Source organism: Bombina bombina, chromosome 5, assembly GCF_027579735.1.
Source record: "Bombina bombina isolate aBomBom1 chromosome 5, aBomBom1.pri, whole genome shotgun sequence".
In the NCBI taxonomy this organism is placed as follows: Eukaryota; Metazoa; Chordata; class Amphibia; order Anura; family Bombinatoridae; genus Bombina; species Bombina bombina.
This window is the reverse complement of record NC_069503.1, coordinates 916,735,317-916,760,480: the sequence shown is the minus strand read 5'-3', so window position 1 is coordinate 916,760,480 and position 25,164 is coordinate 916,735,317.

Here is a 25,164-nt window from a genome sequence, read left to right as displayed (position 1 = left end):
TTCATTTCAGGAATAACTCTATACCTGAAATCACTATTTTACAAATAGATGATCAGACTCCTTTAAGTGGCTCTGATGATAATACTTTTAAAATTTCGCCTGGAAAGATTGCGAATATTTCCTTAGATGGCGATGTATTAACCATATTTCTCCACAAGGGGGATCATAAAATCCCTAAGGGGGGAGGCCACGCTCAATACCTCACAGGGATTGAGAGAGTTAAAGAGGATCTATTTATCCCTATACAAATGCATGACCTTGGTAAAACTAAGTATGCTAAATTAAACTTAAAATAGGAAGCTAGATATATAAGCGAAGGCTTGTTAGCACAGATACCTGAACCTAAAAGTGATTAAATAACTTTCTCCCCAAGACCACTGTGTCCACAACCTGGATAACAGGTTTGAAAGCTATAACATTACAGCCAAGTGCTTATTATCTATATCTATAGGTAATAAGTCAGTGAAGCACCTGTTTTTAGTTTTAAATACTCCCCATAATCAAATATACATTGGCAATAATATCTTACATAGATATGCCATACAAATAGATTTGATTAACTCTTGCCTCTGGAGCAGGTTAAAGGGGGACCCTGAAGTATTTCAGGATGAAAGTGCAGCCCTGAAATCAAACCAGCAATTGCCATATGCTGTGAATATGCAGGTGTCTAGCGATGTTATAGTTCCTGCCGGGGCTGATAAATTTCTTTTACCATTACAGGTAAAGAGAGGTCAGAAATTAAAAACATCTGAAACACTAATTTGCCTCTCCCATAGAATACAAAATCTGGGTGTTACTATGCCCCACACTCCTTTGGTGAATATTGGAACTACTCCAATACATATTATTGTGCATAACATGACCCCACAGGATATAACCTTATCTAAGGGAACCACCATAGGATATGCGCTGGAATCAAGTTATTACACTTTTGGATTCCAGAATAATGTAATTGGGCTAATACCTGAAGGATACTTAACTGAAGAACAGTTAATAGAACAATTCTTTGCATCTCTGCCAGAGGGTCTATTTAATATTCAGTCTATTTATCCTTTCAGCTCAGAGGAAGGCATCTGTAAAATTGAAGAAGCCTCTCTAGTATTTGATCAGCCGATCAAACAGCAAGATTACCCCAATATCCAGAGTCAGGGGGGCAATGTAAATTATAATCAAGGGGATCTCACCTCTAGATTGGAAGAAGCCTATGAAATAGGACAGCCTGAAATCTTTCCAGGATTTCAGAAAATAGTCGAAGAGCAAATATCTTTAGCTAATGGCTGTTCCAGCGATGATGAACGCCAACAGCTGCGAGAACTCCTGATGGAGTACAAGGATATTTTTGCTAGGAAATCTTATGATTGTGGTACTACAGACTTACACATTGCAAGAATACAAACAGATCCCGATGCACCACCTGTCTTTGTTAAACAATGCAGACTTCCTTTAGCCTCATATGATTCTCTTGCAGAAATCATAAGGAGCTTGGAAGAAAGAGGTATTATCAGACAGGTGCACAGCTCTTATAACAATCCTATTCTAGGTGTTCTCAAGCCCAATTGACAATGGCATTTGTGTGCTGATTTAAGACAGCTAAACAAATGAGTGTACATGTCTTGCTGGCCTGTGCCATATATTGACCAATGCCTAGCACAGATGCAGGGATCCAAAATATTCACTGCCATTGATTGTGCACAGGGGTATTGGACCATAAAGGTACATGAGGAGGACCAGTATAAGCTGGCATTCTCCTTCAATTTGGATACATAAATTCTGGACATGAATTGCTGTATTCATGCGTAAGGCTATGCCTGATGCACTGGAAATGGGGACCTTATCTTATGTTGATGATGTTTTAATCAAAAGCACAGACTTTGAAAAACACATTGCAGAGCTTAAACACGTCCTAAGCCAACTTAAAAGGGCAGGTGTCAAATTATCCCTACAAAAAGCTCAATGGTGCCGCACTTGTGTAAACTTCTTGGGACATAAAGTTACTTCTGAAGGATTAAATCCTCAGAAGAAAAAGGTGGAAGCTATAGTAAATTCTAAAACCCAACTAACTTAAAGGAATTGAGATCCTTCCTGGGTATGACAAATTATTCTAGCAAATTCATTGATAATTATGCAGAATTAGCTAAACCACTACTACTTCTTCTAAAGAAGGATGTGAAATGGCACTGGAGTGAGACTCAAGATACAGCCATAAAAGAGCTGAAAAGAAAACTCACTCAAGCACCTTGCTTAGCGTACCCTTAGAGACAGGTTACACGAATGTAAGAATGAGTGCTGTTTTATAGCAAAAACATGATAATTTAAGCAAAGCCATTGCTTATGCGAGCAAAACTCTATCCCCAGTAGAAATACAATTTAGCGATTGCGAAAAAGCCCTCTTATCTACAAAATTTCCGCAGCTATATACAGGGCGAGAAAATTATTGTAGAAACGGCCCACCAGCCTTTGCTATATTTGCAAAGTGAAAGAATAAGAGATGTGAATTTGTCAAATAGCCGCATAACAGCCTGGACTCTTTCCTTACAAGGCTGACCTTTATAAATTCGCTACAAGCAGAATAATAAGAATCCAGTCGCACAGGGGCTTGCTGAGCTCCACTGTTAGACTGTTAGAGATCCTGGGGAAGAATTTTCAGAAGATGATTTTCTGGAGGAGCAATTGCTTTTCCCATATAAAATGTACAATGAGAACCATTGTCAAACTTTACCTTGGTTATATGTTGATGGTTGTTCTTACCATGCCACTATTGATAATGAGCCCTGATTAGTCGCTGGCATTGGTATAACTTGGGCAAATGGATTCTCAAATATATCTATAGGTTTTAACATTGGACCAAGATCCAGTCAAGTTGCAGAACTCACTGCTGTTCTCAAAACAATTGAAATGGCTATTGAACATGGTATTCATGAATTTGTGATCATAACTGACTCAAATTATGTACGTGACAGTTTTGTTGAATACCTGCCAACTTGGAAAAGAAATGGCATGCAGAAAAGCAATAACAAACCAGTTAAGCATGGCAAGTTGTTCTGCGAGATTGATAATCTGGCGGTATCCAATGATTTAACCATACACTGGAAAAAGACCAAGGGTCATTCCAGGGTTCTAGGCCCAGATAAGGAAGGCAATAATCTTGCGGATTCATTAGCCAAACAAGGAGCCATAACTGGAGAACTCCTTAATATTGACCACTTAATGGGTGCAATTCAGGTAGAAGCCATTACCAGAAACCAGGCAAAACAACAGAGTGAGCCTAACTTGGTACAATGGAGTCAGGATTCTCCTAGTGAGGACCTGATCACTAGTCAAAAAGAAGACCCCATTGTAGGCATCGTCTATAAACACATAGAAGATCCTGAAAGCAACCCCATCTCAAAAGATGATTGTATTGGCAAAGAATATCTTAGAATCTTAATGAAATCCAGAACACAATTCAAGTTACAGGAAGGTTTGTTAATTAGAACCTCCAAAACTGGCATTCTGCAATGGGTAGTACCCACCAAGTTCAGAGGTTTAATGCTTCAACATGCCCATGATGCTCCCACATCTGGTCATCGTGGTGCTAAACTCACATATGAAATATTGCGTGATTATGCTTTTTGGCCACACATGTTGAAAGATGTTCAAACCTACTGTCAAGGGTGTCTAATCTGCCCACAGTTCCAACCCACTGCGCCAACACATAGAGCACCATTACAGAAAAGGGGACAAAACAATGCACAAACAGCACCTTAAGTTCCCAAATTCCCTTTTTCAATTCAGGGTTAGTGGTGACCGGTGGGGTAGAGGAGACTGCCTTCCTCTCAGTATTCCAACAAAAAGAGTGTCCACAGCACCAAGTAAATGAAAAGAGGTTTATTCTGGTACAAACATTAAAACATGCAACGTTTCGGGATCCATTCCCTTAATCATGCATAGATACAACAGGTGTGTGCACATGCTTTATAGGGAAACACATTAACCCTTTAATGACATTTAAGCATTACTTGTATTATAGCATCACCTAGTGGAGAATGAAAATCATTACATTTTATTAATTACAACTATTTATTTTGATGCTTTTAACTTTTATAAAGACAAAACTGAGTGCACTTTAACCCATTGATTGTATTAAAAACAATACTTACATAGAACAGATGCCACAATTTACAGGAACACAGAAAAATCAAGTTCCCTATTTAAACCTAGGGGAACCATTGAATTTAACCTATGAATCCAAAAGGATTCCTTTTGCTTTAATACCTGTTCCCCGTTTCCTCCTCTGCGGAGTCTTCCTATACCATCAATGACTTGCCATCTGAGCTGGCTGATACTATGGCCTGCTTCTGTAAAATGACAAGCAACAGGAGCATTCATATCCTTACAGCGTATATTGGATCTGTGCTGACTCATCCTGTCTCTTACTTTTCTGGTCGTCTCCCCCAAATAGATCTTCGAGCATGGGCACTTAATAAGATAAATTACAAAGGATGAGTCACATGTATAATGTTCCTTAATTTTAAACTTTTTCCCTGTTAATGGATGAAGAAATTCTTTACCTTTAATGACAGCATTACAACTGGCACACCCTAAACATGGGAATGTGCCTGTGTTTTTAGAAGTGATATATGTTTGCTTCTGGGCTTTACTGGATCCTATATCACTCCTCACTAACCTATCCTTTAAGTTAGGCACTCTTTTATATGCCATCATGGGGTTTTCTTTAAATGCTGCAATTTCAGGATTACAATTTTTAAGGACATTCCAATGCTTATTAACAATTCTAGAAATCTCCTTGCTGTAAGGGTTGAATTGTGTAACACATACCATACGCTGATTTTTATCCTTTCTATTCTTATTAAAGGTTACTTTTTCTTTTAAAATTCTCTCTTTTTCTGTGTTAACTAAAGGGGCTGGATAACCCCTTTCCTTGAATCTTGTAGCCATTTCATTTAACCTCAGCTCTACCAATGTTTTGTCAGTTACTATCCTTTTAACCCTTAACATTTGGCTACGAGGTAATGAATTTTTCAGTCTATCTGGGTGATAGCTATCAAATGACAATAGGGTGTTTCTGTCAGTGGGTTTCTTATGTAGATCCACATTTAATAGACCATCAGTGTTCCTATATACAACAGTACACCACTAACCCTGAATTGAAAAAGGGAATTTGGGAACTTAAGGTGCTGTTTGTGCATTGTTTTGTGCTATTTTGCATTTTGGGACTGCAGCTCACACTTGCATCTATCCCTGGTAAAGATTGTTCAAATATGTATAAACAAGTGAAAACAGATGGTACAAGAACTTTTACTTACACAGATATGGATGCCACAAGAATAACCACCCTGATAAGAGGATCAAGGGATTTTCTTAAAGAGGCCCCTGTGGAAAAAAACACGAATGAATATGAAAAGCTAAGTAGAAGAAATATGGCATGGGAATTACATGCAATAACATTAGCAGAGTATTTTCGTGTTAAACGTATTCCAAGGGGTCTCAGAATGAATAAAAGACCAACATTATTAAAAGACCATGAAGATTATTGCAACAAGTTTGAGGCCATATTAAATAAATGCTCCTATGACCTTATGGTACTCACAGTGGACACATTGCAGCAGGAAATAGAGAAGCAGTTGGTTCTAATTAATCTGGGTAAAGAGGAACTTAAGCAAGCCTTACCACAAGAGGAGTTTGATAAAAAAATCAAGACCATCGATGAAAAAATTGCAGCCCAAAAGAAGGAGATCCAGGATCGAAAAAGATCGAAGTTCCTTAGGGATGAGTCTGATTACCTTCAAGGGAGAGTGTATAGATGGCGGTCCGAGGGCTCCGATTGGCCACAGAGATCAGCTGGCTACAGAGGCCGGAGAGGCGGTCGAGGACGCGGACGTCATACACAAGCGACCGGAGAAGGCACGCAGGGATCTGATTCCTCCAGTGGCTCAAGTTTTTTATCTTCAAGCGACGAAGCGGTGAGGTCGTCAGGCGAGGCCACAGAGGGGGTCGCAGGCACCGCAGGAAAGGCAGCGCGCCACAGACAGCCGGCGAGAGAGAGCAACCGGAAGAAAACCACACACAGCAAGTAACAAATGTAATAAATGTGTCTGATGTCCCACTGACTGAAAACGAACTGGCAGTGTTAAATAAGGGATTGACTTTTTGCCCAGCAAGGAATATTGACCTTTTTGAATTGGATAAGGACATGTTTAAGTTCTTTAGGTCTGTAAGGCTTAAGGCATTTTTTTGCTAATAAAGATAAAGTATGCATTTCTGGTGAATCTCCTACAAATTTAATCAATGATAGGCTACAACTTAAAGGTACAGGCCTGTACAAAAAGAGTACATTTATTCCCCCTGATATTAATGGCAGTGTTGATGCTTTTGTCAAATTGGTGAATTTTGATCTTAATAAATGAAAGAAAAGATTAAATATCAGCCTAAGTTATGTAAACCCAATTTGACTAAGGACCAACTCTTAGCCATTAAGGATTTAAAAACAAAAGGGGTTACCTTACGCAGAGCTGACAAGGGAGGTGCTACTGTGTTATTGCAAAATGAGTACTATACACAAGAAATAAGGGAACAGTTACAAGATAACACTACATACAAAAGGTTAGATTGTAACCCGGTATTTAATATTCAAAAGGAGGTTAGATCTATTTTAGATAGAGCCTTGCATAGAAATATTATTGATAAAAATCTGTTCACCTATCTTCTTGTAGAGTGGCCAAAAAAACTATACAGTACCTAAGGTACATAAGAGCCTTGAGAAACCCCCAGGTCGGCCCATTGTGGCAGGAGTGAATTCTGTTTTCACTAACATTGCCACATATTTGGATAAATTACTTCAGCCAGAAGTGTTAAAATTAACTTCATACATCAGGGATACTAGTGACTTTTTAAATAAAGTGAATAATCTATCTGTCCAGAACACTAAATACATACTATTTACCCTTGATGTATGCAGTTTTTACACTGTCATTAACCATGAAAGTGGCATTGAATCCAGTATGTGCACTTTAAAAAACGCTGGCATTTATACCACCCCGCAATTATATTTTGTGGAAGAGCTTTTGAGATTAGTGTTATATCACAATTATTTCCTCTTTACTGATGATTGGTATGAGCAGGTCAGGGGAACTGCTATGGGGTCCAATGTCGCCCCATCATACGCCAACCTCTTTATGGGACAAATTGAAGAAAAATTTGTATATGAGAATACTTTGTTCAAACTCTATGGAGCAGCCTGGTGGCGCTTCATAGATGACGTGTTTGGCGTGTGGTGGGGTGACATTGGATCCCTTTTATCCTTTGTTGAACAACTTAATAACTCTGTTAATGGGGTTAAGTATACCCTATCACATAGTGAGGAAAAAATTGTTTTTCTAGATACTGTTGTATATAGGAACACTGATGGTCTATTAAATGTGGATCTACATAAGAAACCCACTGACAGAAACACCCTATTGTCATTTGATAGCTATCACCCAGATAGACTGAAAAATTCATTACCTCGTAGCCAAATGTTAAGGGTTAAAAGGATAGTAACTGACAAAACATTGGTAGAGCTGAGGTTAAATTAAATGGCTACAAGATTCAAGGAAAGGGGTTATCCAGCCCCTTTAGTTAACACAGAAAAAGAGAGAATTTTAAAAGAAAAAGTAACCTTTAATAAGAATAGAAAGGATAAAAATCAGCGTATGGTATGTGTTACACAATTCAACCCTTACAGCAAGGAGATTTCTAGAATTGTTAATAAGCATTGGAATGTCCTTAAAAATTGTAATCCTGAAATTGCAGCATTTAAAGAAAACCCCATGATGGCATATAAAAGAGTGCCTATGTTATAAGCTTGTATAATGTGGCTATTCCCAGAGAACCTTAAGTAAAACAGGCTTATACAAAAGGTTATTACCAAGGGAGATAGCTGGTTTACTTAGTACAAGTTCTTTTTATAACACTTTACAAAATCAAAATAAAGTGAATAAAACAGATGAAATGAAGACTTTGTATATTTTACACAGTTGTAAAGAGTTGTGTTCTTTAAAGATAGAAGGCAGCAAACAAGCAGCTTATTGGTATTGTCTGAGAAAAGCAGAATTTTATAGCAAAGTCTCTTTATAGTTAAGCTTAGAAATGAGAAACTGATTTGCAGTCTGCAGTGTCCATATATCAAGAGGTATCAGGTTACAGCAGGCAGTTTGTATGTCAGCAGAACTTTGGATAAGAATATATACAGCTAGAGACAATTGTATATAAAATTGTATATAAAATTAATGATACTTGCGAGTGAGTTTAGAACTGCAGAGAGCGAAGTTGGCACTGAGTCAAAATGGATCACAGCAGGGAAGATGTTCTTATTTCCTGGTAGAGGTAAACACTCAGTAATGGAGCTGGCTGGAAAATCAGACTGCAGAGTTAACACAGACTTGCAAGAGTTGCTGCCAAAGACTGTTCCTTGAAGTGTAAAGCAGCAGGAAATGCTTCTTAGGTTTAGAAGCTGGAGAAATGACAACAAGGATTTCCTATAACAGGTACAAAAGCAGGATCTGTAGATTTTAGCTTTAGAGCTTGAAGCAGAGTGGGAACTACAAACTTCAATTATCAAGCAAAGCACAGGTGTACTGAACACACCTTTAAAGGGAGGTGAAGGAGTGGGTTGGTCTTAGTTCTTAAAGCTACAGGAATATGACAGCCTAACTTAAAGGATAGGTTAGTGAGGAGTGATATAGGATCCAGTAAAGCCCAGAAGCAAACATATATCACTTCTAAAAACACAGGGACATTCCCATGTTTAGGGTGTGCCAGTTGTAATGCTGTCATTAAAGGTAAAGAATTTCTTCATCCATTAACAGGGAAAAAGTTTAAAATTAAGGAACATTATACATGTGACTCATCCTTTGTAATTTATCTTATTAAGTGCCCATGCTCGAAGATCTATTTGGGGGAGACGACCAGAAAAGTAAGAGACAGGATGAGTCAGCACAGATCCAATATACGCTGTAAGGATATGAATGCTCCTGTTGCTTGTCATTTTATAGAAGCAGGCCATAGTATCAGCCAGCTCAGATGGCAAGTCATTGATGGTATAGGAAGACTCCGCAGAGGAGGAAACAGGGAACAGGTATTAAAGCAAAAGGAATCCTTTTGGATTCATAGGTTAAATTCAATGGTTCCCCTAGGTTTAAATAGGGAACTTGATTTTTCTGTGTTCCTGTAAATTGTGGCATCTGTTCTATGTAAGTATTGTTTTTAATACAATCAATGGGTTAAAGTGCACTCAGTTTTGTCTTTATAAAAGTTAAAAGCATCAAAATAAATAGTTGTAATTAATAAAATGTAATGATTTTCATTCTCCACTAGGTGATGCTATAATACAAGTAATGCTTAAATGTCATTAAAGGGTTAATGTGTTTCCCTATAAAGCATGTGCACACACCTGTTGTATCTATGCATGATTAAGGGAATGGATCCCGAAACGTTGCATGTTTTAATGTTTGTACCAGAATAAACCTCTTTTCATTTAATTGGTGCTGTGGACACTCTTTTTGTTGGATTACAGAAAAGGGGGATGGTAATGCCATGGTCAGATATACAAATTGATTTTATTTGTCCATTAACTAGGTCATCAAGAGGTAACAAATACATGTTAACCGTGACATGCCTGTTCACTAAATGGGTAGAGTGCATCAGTGCACCTAAAAATAGTGCTGAAACATGCGCAGCATTGCTCATCAACCATGTGTTTTCCAGATTTGGTTTACCCCAAAGAATCGAATCAGATCGGGGAACCCACTTCACTAGCTAAGTGATGACAAAAATGTGGAAAATACTAGGGGTAAAAAGAAATCTCCATATTGCTTATAGAGCTGCCTCAAGTGGTGGTGTAGAGCGTTACAACCAGTCCATTGTTAAAATCCTCAAAAAGTTTGTGAGTGAAACGGGTAAAGACTGGGATGTAAAACTGCCCCTAATGGCATTAAGAGCAACTCCAAGTAGTGCTACCAAGATGTCACCTTTTGAACTGATGACTGGTAGAAGAATGGTTCTACCTCAGCATCTGCTATACCGTACATCAGACCAAAACTTGATAAACGCTGCCAATACACATCAATATGTGGAGAACCTAAGAAAGCACCTGCAATATGCCTTTGCATTTGCTCAAAGGAATTTAGAAAGAACCACAACTGCCACTAAAACCTATTATGATCTCAAAACGTCCAAAAAGGAATATGAAATAAACGATAAAGTTTATCTTTATAACTTTGGAAGAGATCAGGTTAGGGAGAAGAAATGTCTTCCATCATGGAAAGGTCCTTTTGTCATTACTGACAAAATATCTCCAGTGGCCTATAAAATACGGATCCCCAAAAATGAAAGTTTCATAGATAAATGGGTCCATATAAATCAATTGCGGGCATATCATCCTAGGTGCCAACTACAAGTCATAGAGGGAGAATGAAGTATCATATCCCCAAATGCACTAAAGACATACTGAAGTTTAAAGATGCCTAGCTGATGAACATGAAGGCTCAAAAATAACAGACTTTCTACATAGAAGACTGTCTATGATGTGTACAATCAACATCCTCACCAAATACCATTGACTTTGAGCCAATTTGAATACATGTGTCCTGCATCTATTTAAAATTGGAAGGGGGATTTATGTCAAGGTATATGTAAGGTTAATAAATATATATATTTTAATCATATATTTTAAGGTTAATAAATATATATATTTAATCAGATATCTGACTGGTCAGTAGAAAATGATTCAGTTCATTCAGAAAAACTGACTTCAATCATGTTTAGTTCTCCCCCACTCAGCATGTAAAGTTATTCTAAACACACAAGTGAGGACAATAGAGCATTTGGTTTAATTGAAATTTAACAACCATTTCAGGAGACCATATGTGTGACTGCCTGGAAATGTGAGATAAAATCTCTTACCCCTCACAAATGTTGCCTAAGAGTCTGACTCAGGCGACATATTTTGTGAGAAAGTAACCCTGTGCATTTCAAATGCAAATAACCCCTGCTGTGTGGCTCTGACACTTAGATACACGTAATGCAGACACTACGTCTGGGGGGGGGGGTATGCAAGCACTGAACCATGGAATCAAAAATAAAAACATTTTTTTTATTCTCTCTGTTTTCCAGAAATCTAATGAGAATTATAATAGCAACTGAGTTAATGAGATATCTGGATGAATGAATATATGACAGTGTGTGATTTGCTGGATTTTTGTATTGGTTTGAACACTGCATAGAAATGAATGTGTATATACCTATATATATATATATATATATTTTTGGAAGCATAGACTATCTTGAGATTTAACATGAGCATTCTAACAATTATCTCTTTGGTTACAGAAAACAGTGGGACATGGGCATCAATTCATATATCCAGGAAGAAATACACAGAAATGTAAAACATGCTGTATTTGTGTAAATGCATGTATAACAGATGTATAAATGCCATTAATTTCAAAATAATTAGCAGTATTGATTTGCTTAAATATAGTATAATGCTAAAGGCACATGATATTTCATATCCAAATAATCAGAAAATTGATATGATGCTGCTCCATCTATAATTAATATTGTGAGAGATTAATACAAGAAATTATGGCAGTTATTACATATTTTAAAAAAATAATTTTCTTTCAATGTTAGAAATGTTCAAATGAATCTGTATATATTGTCATGCTGCCCCCCCCGGTGCTGCAATGCGAGAACTACAGCCAGAAGGCTTTTTGGCTGTTTAAAAATGAAATTTCAAAGGGCCAATCCAAGACAAGGTTTCCGTTTGGGCGTTTCCAACCTCACCAGTTATTGAAAGCTTATATAAGTAATGCAAGAGAGAGAAACAAAGAGATTCTGCTGGCTAACTTGTAACTGATTACTGGGCGTGAAAATACCATTTTACTCTAGCAAAGCTGATCTGCCTTTTCTCATTGATTGCTACTTATTGGTATTCTGAGGTGAGATAATTCCTATTAAGGAATACTGGATATCGATTGGCGTTCATCTTGGTAATGTATCAAGAGATTACTGTAGCAAATAAATTTAAAGAAATAGTTTGTATTTCAAGTTAGTATTTCATAGCCTATGTATTGTTAAACTAATCGTAATATTAAATTGTTTATCTGTGCAAATATATAGTTATAACTCAGAATTGGATTTTTGCATACATAATATATACAATTTCTGATGTTTTATATTAGAATTGTGTTAGAATAAATTGTGGTTAACCCCTTAAGGACCAGCGACGTACCCTGTATGTCACTGGCCTTTTTTTGGGACTTGATTGTTTTATAGCGCGGTCTTGCCACCAGCGTTGTGACTGCTCTATTCCAAAAAGCCTGCTGGAGGGAGGGCATTAATAGCATGTTCTTGCTAGACTTGTGCTATTATGTCCTAAAAAAAACCCTTAACGACCAGTGACATACAGGGTACATTGTGGTCATTAAGGGGTTAAATAACTAAAAATAAGTATTGCTTGAATGTTAGCAGCTAAATATCTTAGACTCTCATTGTGTTAACTGAATGAAAGGCTATTTGTAAATAAGGTTGGTTTTAAAGGTAAACTTTTCTGGGCTTTGTAAGAAGTATATCATACCTTAATAGTTTTAACGTGTATAATATTATCATATTCTGGTATTACAAATATATTCCAATATGCTCATAGATATTAACTAATAAAAAGAATTCAGATATTTATATTAATTTTATGGTTTCTATTAGATGCATATTGATTGAGGGTTGATATTTTTTAAGGATAATTATTAAATACATTGTATTATAACCCTGCCATAGGCTGATATATTATTTGCAGAGCACTACTGAAGATTTTTATAAATATACTGACATATTGGAATAAAGACCCACACACACAGTAGACAAAGGAGACACAGACTCAAAGAAGCATACGTTTTGGAGAGGAAAATACACAGGCTTTGTGCCAAGTATATTCTCTTCCATTTTAGGACACATTCTTGAAAAAAGGAAGACTAACAATTTTGAGGCCTGTAACTTTGCACATAGTGGATAAATCCTTCTTAGATGACCCACAAGAAATTCTGGAAACTGAATAATCATTTGGTTATGTGGTAACGTATGGCAGTGACTATAATTTAATATTTTAAAGCAAATACATTCATTGTTGCTACAGGTTAATTAAAGCTGGTAATTTTAAAAGGGCAATTTGTATTTTAAGATTATGTTCATAATCCTTTGTAGTCTAAAACTAGTCATATTTAGTGCTAAGTAATTCATTTGCAGCTATATATATATATTTTAGAATTTGTCTTATTGTAGCTAAATAAGAGGTTATTTCAGGTCAGACATATTGGCATATACATTGGCTGTTTGCATTAATAATATATACAACCTCTGGTATTTTATTGTGGTATTTTAATGTGATTCATAAGCATAAGTGTGTATATTTTGATTCATAATCTGGTCTCTACATACATATATTTCAATGTGTATATAATTTTTAACTAATCTAAAGAATTTAGATTAAATTGTTTCATATATACATTTTAATTGGAAATTATTTTAAAGAATAATAATAAAAAAATTGTATTATAACCCTGCTATATACTGACAATGAGGTGCCTCTCTTTTGTCTGCTTGAAACCATAGATTTGTACCACTATACGTGTGAAGAAGAGTGATGCTGTTCCAGCCTTGTTGATGATCTTTCTCTCCTGCCCACACTGAACTCCGGATATTGGAGACTGCGTTTTCTATCATCCAAGGGTGTTGTCTGTTTATTGGACCCTACATCTTAATAATTTTATGTGAATATTGTATTTTATTGTTTTATTCTTGTGACAGTGCACCCTATAGACCTGTTTATAGGTTTATTTGTGTATATAAGTGTCAAAAGAACTGAAATAAGGGGACAGTCTGCAGAAGCTTAAATACAGGGTAATAAAAGAGGTAAAACATATGTTAATATAACCATGTTGGTTATGCAAAACTGGGAAATGGGTAATTATCTTTTTAAGCAATAACAATTCTGGAGTAGACTGTCACTTTAAATCACTAGTCAGACTTGATTTAAATCATGGTTTTCTGCATAAAGGTTTCATTTTTATAATAATAACTGTTTAGATTAATTTTCTAGTTATATCAGAAAATAGATGATTTAGTTATATACCCTTAGAAAAACATACGGCTAGATTACGAGTTTGGCGTTAGCCTTAAAAAGCAGCGTTAAAGGGTCCTAATGCTGCTTTTTAATGCCCGATGGCATTATGAGTTTGGCAGGTACAGGTGTAGCACTCATTTTTCTTCCGCAACTTTTCCATACCGCAAATCCCCTTGCATCAATTGCGTATCCTATCTTTTTAATGGGATTTGGCTAACGCTGTTATTACAAGTCTTGGAAGAAGTGAGCGGTACAGCCTGTACTGCCAAGACTCCTACCGCATATAAAAGTCAGTAGTTAAAGGGACACTGAACCCAAATTTGTTCTTTCGAGATTCAGATAGAGCATGCAATTTTAAGCAACTTTCTAATTTACTCCTACTATCAAATTTTCTTCATTCTCTTGGTATCTTTATTTGAAATGCAAGAATGTAAGTTTAGATGCCGGCCCATTTTTGGTGAATAACCTGGGTTATTCTTGATGATTGGTGGATAAATTCATCCACTAATAAAAAAGTGCTGTCCAGTGACTAAACCAAAAAAGAAGATTAGATGCCTTCTTTTTCAAATAAAGATAGCAAGTGAACGAAGAAAACTTTAAGAGTTTTATGGGCTTTAGAGGTTAATAACTTTATTATAGTAGCAGCGACGTTGGGGTCGGAAGATTAGGGGTTAATAATTGAAGTTAGGTGGCGGCGACATTTGGGGCAGCAGATTAGGGGTTAATAACTATAATGTAGGTGTCGGCGATGTTAGGGGCAGCAGATTAGGGGTTCATAAGTATAATGTAGGTGGCGGCAGTGTCCGGAGCGGCAGATTAGGGGTTAATAGTATAATGCAGGTGGCGACGATGTCGGGGGCGGCAGATTAGGAGTTAATAAGTGTAAGATTAGGGGTGTTTAAACTTGGGGTTCATGCTAGGGTGTTAGGTGTAGACATATTTTTTATTTTCCCATAGGAAACAATGGGGCTGCGTTAGGAGCTGAACGCTGCTTTTTTTGCAGGTGTTAGACTTTTTTCAGCCGTCTCAGCCCCATTGTTTCCTATGGGGAAATCGTGCAGGAGCACGTTTTAGCCAGCATACAGCTACCGTAAGCAACACTGGTATTACAGGGAGAAGTGGCTCTAGATTTGCTCAACGCTCACTTTTCTGAGGCTAACACAGCCATTCAGAAAACTTGTAATACCAGCGTTGTTTAAAGTGAGCGCTGGAAAAAAAAAGGCTCGTTAGCAACGCAAGTTTTTACCGAAAAAACTTGTAATCTAGCAGATAGATAATTATTAAAATATTGGGATGTGAACTATCTCCAGTTTATCGGTTAATCATTCATAAATCGATCAGCTTTTTAGCTGTACTTTATTAAATAGAGAAAAATAATCATTTAAACAGTCTTACTAAACTGAAACAATAACATAATATGTTTCACTTTAATTTTTACTGCTTCCTTCTCCTACTCACACTTATGCCCTTGTGCAGATCTGTTCTACTCCAAACACTAGCATGCTTTCAGTATTACATATATCGTAGCATGGTGTACCCCTCATCTAATCAAAACCATATTTGTTATTGCAATGGGGCACCTTGGCTATATGGCAGTTTGCTACAGGATCTCTACAGCACCATAGTAGTTAGGTAGCGTAACTTTTCCTTTGGGTGTAAAATATATAACAACAACAATAATTAATAACAATCATTCTCAGTCTCTGTCTATAGGGCATACCATGCACGTCTGTTGCCTATATTGTCAGTGTTACATATATAGTAGTACGGTACACCCCTCATCTAATTAAAACCATATTTATCATTGCAGATTGGGCACCAACCCCCGAACAATCTGTCATAAAATCGATAGTTGGTCAAAGTGTACTATGTTTCCGGCTGCCAACACCACCGCTAATATCAGCGCCTAATATCAGCACCGTCACTGCCAGTGCAGAGTCTATCAATTTCTACTCCTCTGGGTCAAGCATCAAGAGGAGCAGTGGCAGTTGCAGCAGCAGGGTTATCTTCAGCATCTGCTCTAGCATGCATTACCATGTCCACCAGGAATAGGAGATATGCAGGGCTCACGGCTACCACGACTAGCAGAAGCATCAGTAGCAGTAAGGGCCGTCTAAGCCCATCCATAAAACAAAAAAGGACAGTGGGTGGAACTAAAGGCTAAGGTGCTCAATTGACATTGTTTGGCTTAAAGTCAAGTAGTAGGATTGGGGGGGGGGGTCCAAGGTTACCAAGCAGCCTCCATGTACATGTCAGCTCTTCAGACAGTCTACTTCCAGAGCCACCTTCAGTTTTACCACTGGCAGTTCCGCCAGTTCCTGATTCCCTCTATGTTTTGTAGCAGCAGCCAGGTGGGTTTATCACAATGTGAAAAGCTGTCTCTTAGCAACCACAGCAGCAGAAGCAGCAGCAGGGCAGACACTGCAAGAGATGTAGAAGATATAATTGTGGAAAGTAGTCAGGGAGAAGAGAGAAATATTAAGCAGGTTTCCACAATCTCTGTTTTGGGGCGAGGAGGATATTACTGCAACCTTCCAGCATGTCTGCTATAGCCTTAACTCTGAACCAGGAGTAACTTGATTACAAGCGTGAGGAGATGGTGGAGGACAAAAATATTCCACCACAGAGTATGTCCAGCACCACTTCCTCCCTGCTTTTAGGCCAGCAGTCTCCTCCTGTATTCTCTTCCCCTCCATCTCCAACATCATCCCTATTGTAGAGCAGCCACTTCCTACAACAGCCTCACCCACTACCCATGTTGCCAGTTACAATAGTAGTTCAATCTCTGTCAGTAATAGAATCACTGGTAGCTCCACCACCACCAGGACTACCACCACCACCACCACTAGCAGAGGAAAAAGTGTTCCAAGGGAGGAAAAGAGAATTAGCGGTGCCACATCTCTAAGTTCTGGCAAGGAGAACTCAACAGCTGCTACTCCTGCCCTTCCTTTCTATGGTGGCCATCATCAGTTAAAATTCATAGTGATATGTTACCTGCTGTGTCAAAGGGACTCTAGCCACAAGTTTGTCCTCCTGTATTTTTGAGGTTTCAGTATCGGATGACTACCTAGTCCAGTAACTCTGCTGATTGCTGCTGTCTCATACCCTTCGTTCTCTGTAGTGGTAAGCATCAAAGTTATAAACCGTAATGATCTGTTACCCACTGTGTTCAAGGGACTCTAGTCTCATTTTTGTTGTGTACTGTGAGGCCTATCTAGTTAAGTAACTCTGCTGCCCCTTCTGTTCCTGCCCTTCCTACTCTGTGGTGGTCACCATCCATCAATGCCAAATATTCAGGGAACTGCTGGCCACTATATACAAGGGATTTTTGGGACATTTTTGTCCTCCTCCTCCCTTTAAGGTGTATTTTTGGCGTTTAAATACAGGAGTCATACATACTTTAGTAACTGCTGCTCCTGCCCTCCCGACTCTGTGGTGGCCATCATCAGTTACATTTAAAAATCATAGTGAACTGTTACCCGTTGTGTCCAAGAGACTCTAGACACATGTTTGTCCTCCTCCCATGGAGGTGTGATTTTGGGGTTTGTGTACCAGAGGCCTACCTAGTCCAGTAACTCTGGCTGCTGCTGTCTCTCCTGCCCTTCCTGTTCTGTGGTGGTCATTATCAGTTAAAATTAAAAATTGTAGTTAACTGTTACCTGTTATATCACAGTGACTCTAGACACATGTTTGTCCTCCTTCCTTGGAGGTGTATTTTTGGGTACTGTGAGGCTACCTAGTTCAGTTACTCTGTTGCCTGCTGATGCTGCTGCCACTACTGCTGCTGCACTTCCTTCTATGTGTTGGTCATCATCTGTCAATGCCATATCCTCAGGGAACTGCTTGCCATTGTGTCCTAGGGGCTCTAGGCACGTGTTTGTTCTCCTCCTCCCTTGAAGGTGTATTTTTTAGGTTTACATATTGTGAGGCATATCTAGTTTAGTAACCCTGCTGGCTGCTGCTGCTTCCATTCCTGCTGCAGAGTGTGACCAACAGCGTTAACCAACCCTGCACCAGTCAGGCACAAAAAGGGTTAACCGACCCTTTACACCTTATCCAGTTTGTCACAGTCTAGTCGCTCCAGGCAAGCCTGTGACTTAGTTCAGTGGGTGTAAGAGTTAACAAACACTCTCTACTCTGGGCATTTTTCTAGGTCAAGTACAAACTCCCCTTTAATGCCACCAACACTAAACTATCTTTGCTGCCACCACTTTAAATTGACATAAAACACAAATATTTTCTTTTATGTTTCAGATAAAGCATAGAATTTTAAACAACTTTCCAATTTACTTCTATTATCTAATTTGCTTTGTTCTTTTGGTATCATTTGTTGAAAAGAATACCGAGGAAGGCTCAGAAGCAATGCACTACTGGGAGCTAGCTGCTGATTGGTGGCTGCACATATATAACTCTTGTCATTGGTTCAACTAATGTGTTCAGCTAGCTTACTATAGTGTAATGCCGTTTCTTCTGCAAAGAATACCAAAGGAATAAAGCAAATTTTCAAATTGAAGTAGATTGGAAAGTTGTATAAAACTGTATGCTTTATCTGAAATATGAAAGAAACATTAACAGATTAAAAATCCCAAAATGCAATTTAGCAAAAATCAATCTAAAAAAACAGTACCTTTACTACCAGTCTCATTCAGTAATGTGGTTCAAATATTAGACAAGGGCAAAAACGTAATAAAGCAATATTTATTATGAACGAAAAAAGAGTCACAGTGCATTTATTTTTTTTTTAAAAAGGAATTAACAAACAAATACACACAAAAGCAAAAGTTTTCTTTTATTAAAATAGGAGTAAAAAACAGAACCTAATACTGTACTAGCTTAGACATCTGTGCCAAGGGAGCTTGGCAAGTAAAGATGGCCACTTACACTATTTTTACGCAGCTTCCCGTGTAGAATGAAAAAAATTATATTGCTAACATCACTTAAATACATTTTTTTTCTGAGGTCAGGTTTCTGACCAGGCCCCTTCCAGAGTGAGCAAGGAAGGTAGCCACTACCCTTTCATGGCAGGCCATAAAAAGCCCTGTAGCCCTGGATGAAGTTATCGAATAATTTTTAGTTATGTAAATACAGTACACATATGCTTATAAGCAATCCCATTGTTTTTCCCACAGCAAGAGGATTATTGCAATACCAATCATGAAATGCCTGTGATCTTTGGTCACCCTCTAACATAAGAGTGATAAAAATATGTCTTAAGATGTCCTAGTGTTTTCAACTCTAGTTGACCTCAGTCTCTGTATATATATATATATATATATATATATATATATATATATATATATATATAACATTGTTTTCTGTCATCCTGTGCTGACATCTTTGTCTCATAAACTGACTAAGGCACCAGGTCTCTGTAATTAATAAAATTGATCAAGTAAAACATAAAAATTATTTACGACAGGGTGTCAGTTTTTTAAAATACATTTTAAGTTTATTTTTTGCATATGAAAAAGCTTTTTCTGCTAATTGAATCACAACCCAATGAATGAGTTGAGCTTGTATGAAGAGTCAATAGCTTATCTGTCTAATAATTTACACAAAGTCTTCCTTATCTTATTTCTTACGGTTTACTCAAAGCCATTGTATAGTTTTTAACCCACTATTATTATTATTATTATTATCGGTTATTTGTAGAGCGCCAACAGATTCTGCAGCGCTGTAAACAAAGGGGGAGTACAACAAAACAATTATAGGGTAGAGGGCCCTGCCAAGAGTTGCACTGTTGTAGTCAGCTCTTAAGACGGTGATCTACAAACAGCTGGACTTTTAGGCTTACATGCTAAGGGGGTTCAGGGGATTGCAGTGGAGGAGAGGAACTGGTATTAGGAAAGGTTAGCGTAGGTTGTATGCGTCCCTGAACAGTAGAGTCTTTAGGGAGCACGTGAAGCTTTTAAAACTAGAAGAGAGTCCTGTGGAGCGAGGCAGAGAGTTCCACAAGATGGGAGCCAGTCTGGAGAAGTCCTGTAAACGGGAGTGTGATGAGGAGACAAGAGGAGGAGAGTAGGCGGTCATAAGCAGAGCAAAGGGGACGGGAAGGAGAGTATCTGGAGACAAGGTCTGAGATGTAGGGGGGGGCAGTGCAGTTGAGGGCTTTGTATGTAAGAGTGAGAGTTTTGTGTTTGATCCTAGAGGCAAGAGGAAGCCAGTGAAGGGATTGGCAGAGAGGCGCAACAGATGAAGAGCGACGTGTAAGGAAGACGAGTCTGGCAGAGGCATTCATTATGGATTGTAAAGGAGCTAGGCGGCAGGTGGGGAGACCAGAGAGGACAGAGTTGCAGTAATCAAGGCGGGAAAGAATGAGAGAGTGGATTAAAATCTTAGTTGTGTCTTGTGTAAGGAAGTGTCTAATTTTAGAGATGTTTTTAAGGTGGAAGCGGCAGGCTGTAGCCAAGGACTGAATGTGAGGAGTGAAGGAAAGATCTGAGTCAAATGTGACCCTGAGACATCGGGCATGCGGGGTAGGGGTAATGATGGAGTTGTCGACAGTTATAGAGATATTGGGGGTGGAGATTTTGGAAGAAGGGTGGAAAATGAGGAGCTCAGTTTTGGAGAGATTTAGTTTGAGGTAGTGAGAGGACATCCAGGAAGAGATGTGAGAAAGACAGGAAGGTCTGGTGCAGAGAAGTAGATTTGGGTGTCATCGGCATACAATTATATTGGAAACCGTGGGACTTAATTAGGAAACCTAGTGATGATGTATAGATTGAGAAGAGAAGGGGACTGAGGACAGAGCCTTGCAGTACTCCGACAGAAAGTGGTTACGGGGCAGAGGAGGCCCCAGAGAAGGCTAAACTTAAGGTACGGTTTGATAGGTAGGAAGAGAGCCATGAAAGGGCTATGTTACAGATGCCGAAGGATTGGAGGGTTTGGAGCAAAAGAGGGTGGTCGACAGTGTCAAAGGCTGCGGACAGATCAAGGAGGATAAGCAGAGAGAAGTGGCCTTTTGATTTAGCTGTAAGTAGGTCGTTGGTGACCTTAACAATAGCTGTCTCTGTGGAGTGATAGGGACGAAATCCAGATTGCAGCGGGTCAAGAAGGGAGTTTAACGTAAGGAAATGGGATAGGCGTGCATATACTAGTTTTTCGAGAAGCTTTGAAGCAAGAGGAAGGAGGGAAATAGGGCGATATTTGGATGGGGAGATAGGATCAAGGGAAGGTTTTTTTGAGGATAGGTGTGACCAGTGCATGTTTCATCGATGAGGGAAATGTACCAGTGCTGAGGGAGAGGTTGAAAATGTGTGTTAGTATAGGTGTAAGGGTAGCAGAGAGAGAGGGGAGTAGCTGTGAGGGGATAGGGTCAAGGGGACAGGTAGTGAGGTGAGAGCACAGTATAAGTGCTGAAACTTCTTCCTCAGTAACAGGGGAGAATGAACTAAGTTTCAGGATATGAGGGTTGTGGTTGAGTGAGAGCATTTGAGAGGGGGAGAGAATGGAATTATGTTGAGAGCTGATTTCATGTCTGATGGAGTCAGTTTTGTTAATGAAGTGACTGGCAAAGTCTTGAGCTGACAGAGAAGTTGTATTAGGAAGTGGGGGAGGGCAGAGGAGAGTATTGAAAGTGGAGAACAGAAGTTTTGGGTTTGAAGAAAGATTAGAGATAAGAGTAGAGAAGTAGTGTTGCTTGTGGAGATTAAGGGCAGAGTAGTAGGAGTTCAAGATGAATTTGTAATGAAGAAAATCAGCTAAACTCCGTGATTTTCTCCAATGCCGTTCAGCAGTACGGGAACATCTGCGTAGGTACCATGTCAGAGGAGTATGCCAGGGCTGGGGATGAGTGTGTGATTTCCGAGCAGTGGTAAGAGGGGGAGATTGTCAAGGACGGATATAAGGGTGGAATTATAGTGGCAGATAGATTGTTCAGGGCAGGAAAAGGAGGAGAAGGATGAGAGGAGCGGTTTAAGGGAATAAGCAAGTTGTTGCTGATCTAAAGACATAATGCTTCTGTGAAGTTTGGTGTGAGGAGTAGAAGGTGGGAGAGTTGTAGGAAGGGATGATATGTTGCAGGTAACAAGATGGTGGTCAGAAAGAGGAAAAGGGGAGTTTGAGAAGTTTTAGAGAGTGCATCGGTAGCTAAAGATCAGGTCAAGAGAGTGACCGTCTTTGTGAGTGGGAGAATCAGTCCATTGTGACAGACCAAAAGAGGAAGTGAGTTGCAGAAGTTGTTTAGCAGATGAGGCAGTAGGATTGTTAAGGAGAATGTTGAAGTCGCCAAGAATGAGGGCAGGGGTGTCTGAGGAAAGGAAATAGGGTAGCCAGGCAGCCAAGTGATCTAGAAATTGAGTTGAGGCGCCAGGGGGTCGGTATATGACTGCAACACGTACAGAGAGAGGAGAGAATAAGCGAATCATGTGGGTTTCGAATGAGGGAAAAGTGAGGGAAGAGATAGGATGTATTTGTTGAAAGGTGCAACGAGAGGAAAGTAAAATACCTACACCACCTCCTTGTCTATTACCAGACCTAGGAGTGTGGCTGAAGTGGAGACCCCCATGGCACAGAGCAGCAGTGGATGCTTTGTCTAGGGGAGAGAGCCAGGTTTCTGTTAGGGCCAGAAGGTTGAGGGAGCGGGAGATGAAGAGGTCATGTATAGAAGTGAGCTTGTTGCAAACAGAGCGAGAGTTCCAGAGTGCACAAGTGAAAGGGGTAGTGGCTTTAGATGCAAGAGGAATGTGAGTAAGCGCAAAAGAGAGGGGAGAGAGAGAGCGCAAAAGAGAAGGGAGAGAGAGAGCGCAAAAGAGAGGGGAGAGAGAGAGCGCAAAAGAGAGGGGGGAAAGAGAGAGCGCAAAAGAGAGGGGGGAAAGAGAGAGAGAGCAAAAGAGAGGGGGGAAAGAGAGAGAGAGCAAAAGAGAGGGGGGAAAGAGAGAGAGAGCAAAAGAGAGGGGGGAAAGAGAGAGAGCAAAAGAGAGGGAGAAAGAGAGAGAGCAAAAGAGACAGGGAAAGAGAGCAAAAGAGAGGGGGGAAAGAGAGCAAAAGAGAGGGGGGAAAGAGATCGAGCAAAAGAGAGGGGGAAAGAGATCGAGCAAAGAGAGGGGGAAAGAGAGAGCAAAAGAGAGGGGGGAGAGAGAGAGCAAAAGAGACAGGGAAAGAGAAAGAGCAAAAGAGAGGGGGGAAAGAGAGCAAAAGAGAGGGGGGAAAGAGATCAAAAGAGAGGGGGGAAAGAGATCAAAAGAGAGGGGGGAAAGAGAGCAAAAGAGAGGGGGGAAAGAGAGCAAAAGAGAGGGGGGAAAGAGATCGAGCAAAGAGAGGGGGAAAGAGATCGAGCAAAGAGAGGGGGAAAGAGATCGAGCAAAGAGAGGGGGAAAGAGAGCAAAAGAGAGGGGGGAGAGAGAGCAAAAGAGAGGGGGGAGAGAGAGAGCAAAAGAGACAGGGAAAGAGAAAGAGCAAAAGAGAGGGGGGAAAGAGAGCAAAAGAGAGGGGGGAAAGAGAGCAAAAGAGAGGGGGGAAAGAGAGCAAAAGAGAGGGGGGAAAGAGAGCAAAAGAGAGGGGGGAAAGAGAGCAAAAGAGAGGGGGGAAAGAGAGAGCAAAAGAGAGGGCGGAAAGAGAGAGCAAAAGAGAGGGCGGAAAGAGAGAGCAAAAGAGAGGGCGGAAAGAGAGAGCAAAAGAGAGGGCGGAAAGAGAGAGCAAAAGAGAGGGCGGAAAGAGAGAGCAAAAGAGAGGGCGGAGAGAGAGAGCAAAAGAGAGGGGGAGAGAGAGAGCAAAAGAGAGGGGGAGAGAGAGAGCAAAAGAGAGGGGGAGAGAGAGAGCAAAAGAGAGGGGGGAAGAGAGAGAGCAAAAGAGAGGGGGAAAAGAGAGAGAGCAAAAGAGAGGGGGAAAGAGAGAGAGCAAAAGAGAGGGGGGAAAGAGAGAGAGCAAAAGAGAGGGGGGATAGAGAGAGAGCAAAAGAGAGGGGGGATAGAGAGAGAGCAAGGGGTGGGACCACTGTACAATTATTTACATACTGCTTGTGCAGTCATAACGCAAATGCTTGTAAGAGCTTCTCTAGAATCCCCTTTGTTCAGAAATAGCATACATGGATGGCTGGCTTTGCCATTGCTTTGGTTATTTGAAGGCCCCTAATTGAAGCTGAGTTCCACACTACTGAAATTTCTGGCAGTGAAGAGGTTAATTAGTTAGATGGCAAGGGTAATAGTATTGTAAGGAATAACCCCCCAGCTGACACCTCCCTGATCTTCCCAAACAGCTATTCCCCCCAACCCACACTTCTCTCGCAGTTTATAGCTTTTTTTTTATTTGATTTATTTCTGCAGTGTAGAGGACCCTCCTCAACCCTCTCACCTCCCTTATCCCTTTCAAACAGCTCTCTTATCCTCCCCCCTCCCACTTGTGGTGGTCATTGTATGTACTGACAGATGTCTGCCAGTACCCAGTTTATAGTTTTTTTTTTTTTTTTTTAATGTATTTATTTTTTCCGATTGTGCTCCAAGTCAGAAGCAGGAAGCCCACAAGCAGCAAGTCTTGGTTATCACTTGACAACTGAGACCGCCTGAACTTCCTAAAGCTGCGATGTAGATCTACATTATGCAGTATGCTGGTCTATGTACCACATTATGTAGATCACTGGTTATCAAACCTGTCCTGAGGCCTCCCTTACATGCCAAATTTTAAGGATATCAGACCAAGAACAAGGGTGGAATAATCAGCTGAGTAGTAAACAGTTATTTTACCTGCTCTTACCCAAGGTAATAGTGAAAACCTGGCCTGTTGGGGAGGCCTGAGGACAGGTTGGAAAACCAGTGATGTAGAGCTACGTCATACTTGTTAAAGGGTTTAAAATTGAATGTTGTTCCTGAATCATAAAAGAGAAACTTTGCGATTCATGTCTCTTTAAAGCGACAGTATACACCAATTTTCATATAACTGCATGTAATAGACACTACTATAAAGAAGAATATGCACAGATACTGATCTAAAAATCCAGTATGAAACCTTTTAAAAACTTACTTAGAAGCTCCCAGTTTAGCACTTTTGATTAGGTTAACTGGAACACCCAATGA